At 36.8% G+C, this 2935-nt stretch overlaps 1 long non-coding RNA gene across 1 annotated transcript; it reads right to left on the minus strand.

The window, feature by feature from the left end:
- Positions 1-845: 845 nt before the first annotated feature.
- On the minus strand, positions 846-1760 carry LOC117235843. Its single transcript, XR_004493739.1, has 3 exons — positions 1261-1760; positions 1115-1186; positions 846-1036 (listed from the first exon to the last, which is right to left on the minus strand). It is a non-coding gene; the product is annotated as an uncharacterized LOC117235843 (long non-coding RNA).
- Positions 1761-2935: the final 1175 nt, after the last annotated feature.

Raw genomic sequence — 2935 nt, forward strand, 5'->3', positions numbered from 1 at the left:
AAGATATATATGTATATATGAAATCAAATGATTGACACATAACCTCAAATACACAAAACTATATCACTAAAGAATCTGAATGAAAATCACTTTGCCAGAAATATATACATATATACGGGTGCGTGTTCTATCTTATTAAAAGAAATTAATATAAAATAAATAATTAACATTTCATTTCGTATGAACATTACATGGGCAAGAGAAATGTGCATATAAATACGTGTATATATATATATATATATATATATATATATATGTATGTGTGAGTGCATATGTTTTATATTATCGAATACTCTATAAAGTGAACTACTCAAAACAATAAATAACGCAATCGAGGAATTGCAAAGCATTGGCCATACTGAAGTGACACACGACATAAACATATATATATGTACGTATATTCACACGAGTTATACTATTGTCACTTTAAAACAATATTAATAAGTGAATGTTCTGATTGCGGTAGAATAAGGAAAAACGAGCGACAGACAAAAATTACTTCAATATCAAACAAAACTAAAGACCCGTCACTAAAAACTTTACTGATGACATTTATGAGCGGCCATGTTGGATTTACACGCGTCATGGCGACAGGAATATTAGGGATTAATGGAAGTCAGGCGCGAGAAACAAATCATGAAAACACATTGTTAACACTTTTCTTTAATAAATTTTATGGGCAACTACAAATATAAAAATATATATATATATTTAAATAAAAGGGGGGAAATATAAAATTAAAAAATTAACAAATGTAAAATAGATAACCTAACACTATCAGACTAAAAAAAAAAATATATATATATATACACATATTGAACACAAAATTAATAATAATAAGGAATATCAAAACAGCGAACCAACAAAATTGAGGCAGCTACAATAAATCAAAATCGAAACAAGGAGCTCCGGGATAAAGTTCGCTGAACTCACACATACACCAATAGCGCACAACAGGGGAAATTCCCTTTCTCCCAGAAGCATGGTGACGAAGATGCGCCTCCAAAACCTCTTCGGAATCCCTCTTTCGCTTGGGCTGGAAACAACACGGTATATTTTAAATAAAACGAAACAGGACGAACCAAACGAACTAAAAATAAGACTAAATACGTACCAGGGAAGTCTGGAAAGGAACCTCTGATAGAAACGACTCAGCAAACATGGTTCGAACGTCGATCACCGAAGCCTAAGGAAATAGCAAAAAAGGGAAAAACAATCAAAATCACAAAACAATCTTAATATGCAAACATCCAAACTTACGCAAAACAATCCAAAGGAGGAGGTCTTTGTTATGGGAGAGCAGCGGAGTTGCGCGTGTTGCCCGAGCAAACTTTAAAATGATAATGATGCTGCAGCCACCAGCCCTTCCACGCGCCGAAGAAACACCGGTAATTCCCACGGTACAGCACGTGGAAGTTTCTCGCGAAACGGACTAGATCAGCGTGGAATGCCTCAAATCTCCTAGACGCTAGCTCAGCGGAAACACAGGACTGATAAAAACTAAGTCGAAATATGATTTTGTCACGTACGATTCTAAGAAGCCCAAACTGCAACATCCCGATTCCCATGGAAGCGTACCCCCAGCGGACCACCACCCCGTGGGGGATGGCATTATAAATAAGCGATGCAACATAGCGCGGCGTTCATTATTAGTTCATTATTCGTGCATTATTCGTGCATTATTCGTTCATTAGTTTGCGATCGTTTGTTACTACGGCTCATTATTCTTTGCGTCTAGAAATTTGTATAAGTATTTTGCGTTTCGGGGTCTTTAGTTTTTCGATAAAGAGAAGAGAGTCGCGATTAAATAAAGTAAAATTTTAAGTCTTCATTACGATATCAATTCAGTTAGCAAGTCACACAATTTGTATCGAAATAGCTTAATAAAGTAAAGGTTGATAGAAAACTATATTCGAGATTAAATAATAAACCCAACAACCTTCGACGATCACCGGGACAGCTGGAGTGATGGCACCAGATAGCACCTTTTCCTCAAGGTAAGCAAATTAAATTTAAAAAACTTTCTTCTTCTCTGGCAATCTCGTTGTCCTCGAGAATTGAATCAAAACCTCCTATCATCGATTTTATTTACGGTTTTAAAGATAGAAATATTGCTTAAATTTTAAACAAAGGAGTTGTCCGTTGTGTCGGCTTGTGCGAACGGTGTTTTCAGCTACTGAAACACCCACTGATCTTCGCATTCCTCCTCCCATTGTTGGTAAAATATTACCCATCTTTGGGCAAGGCTTGCGAAATCACACAAGTCCCGCTCAGAAAGGACTAATAAATATATCGTCGGGGTCAATTGAAAATCAAGGACGATACCGGTATTGCTATTAACCGATATTCTTGCCATTCTTGCATGCGATTATAAGAAAGATATAACAAAACAATCCCCCCTTCGGGAAATTAACCAAAAGATCGTTCGCTGTGTCGGCTCGTGCAAACGGTGTTTTCGATTATCGAGAACACCCATCGATCTTCGCCTTCCTCCTCTCACTGTTGGTAAATTATTACCCGTCTATGGGCAAGGCTGGCGAAATCACACGAGTCCCACACAGAGAGGATCGTTAGAATTATCCTCGATAGCTAAACTCAAAAGGCAAGAAAATCGTGGCGACAGAATGCATCGGGGTAAATGAATTGAGTTTCGGTCTTAACAGCGAAATTAAAGGAGAAGACGAGAAAAGAGTCAAACGAAAAAATAAATTTATATAAAACAACAAACAATCTCACATTCCTATCTAATCCAGCAACGCTAAACTATATATATCTAGCTAATCAAATATATATATATAATAACCTAACCCATTTCACATTCAAGTAAAAATCCGTTCGACGAGGAACAATATTTATTGTACCCAGCTTTAATCCTCTCCCGCGCTAGTATCCCTGCGCATAGCAGGTTAGCCAAAAAGTGAAATTCGTTTACCAG

The sequence above is a fragment of the Bombus vosnesenskii genome, unplaced genomic scaffold (assembly GCF_011952255.1).
Source record: "Bombus vosnesenskii isolate JDL3184/JDL3185 unplaced genomic scaffold, Bvos_JDL3184-5_v1.1 scf7180000013321, whole genome shotgun sequence".
NCBI classification, from domain to species: domain Eukaryota; kingdom Metazoa; phylum Arthropoda; class Insecta; order Hymenoptera; family Apidae; genus Bombus; species Bombus vosnesenskii.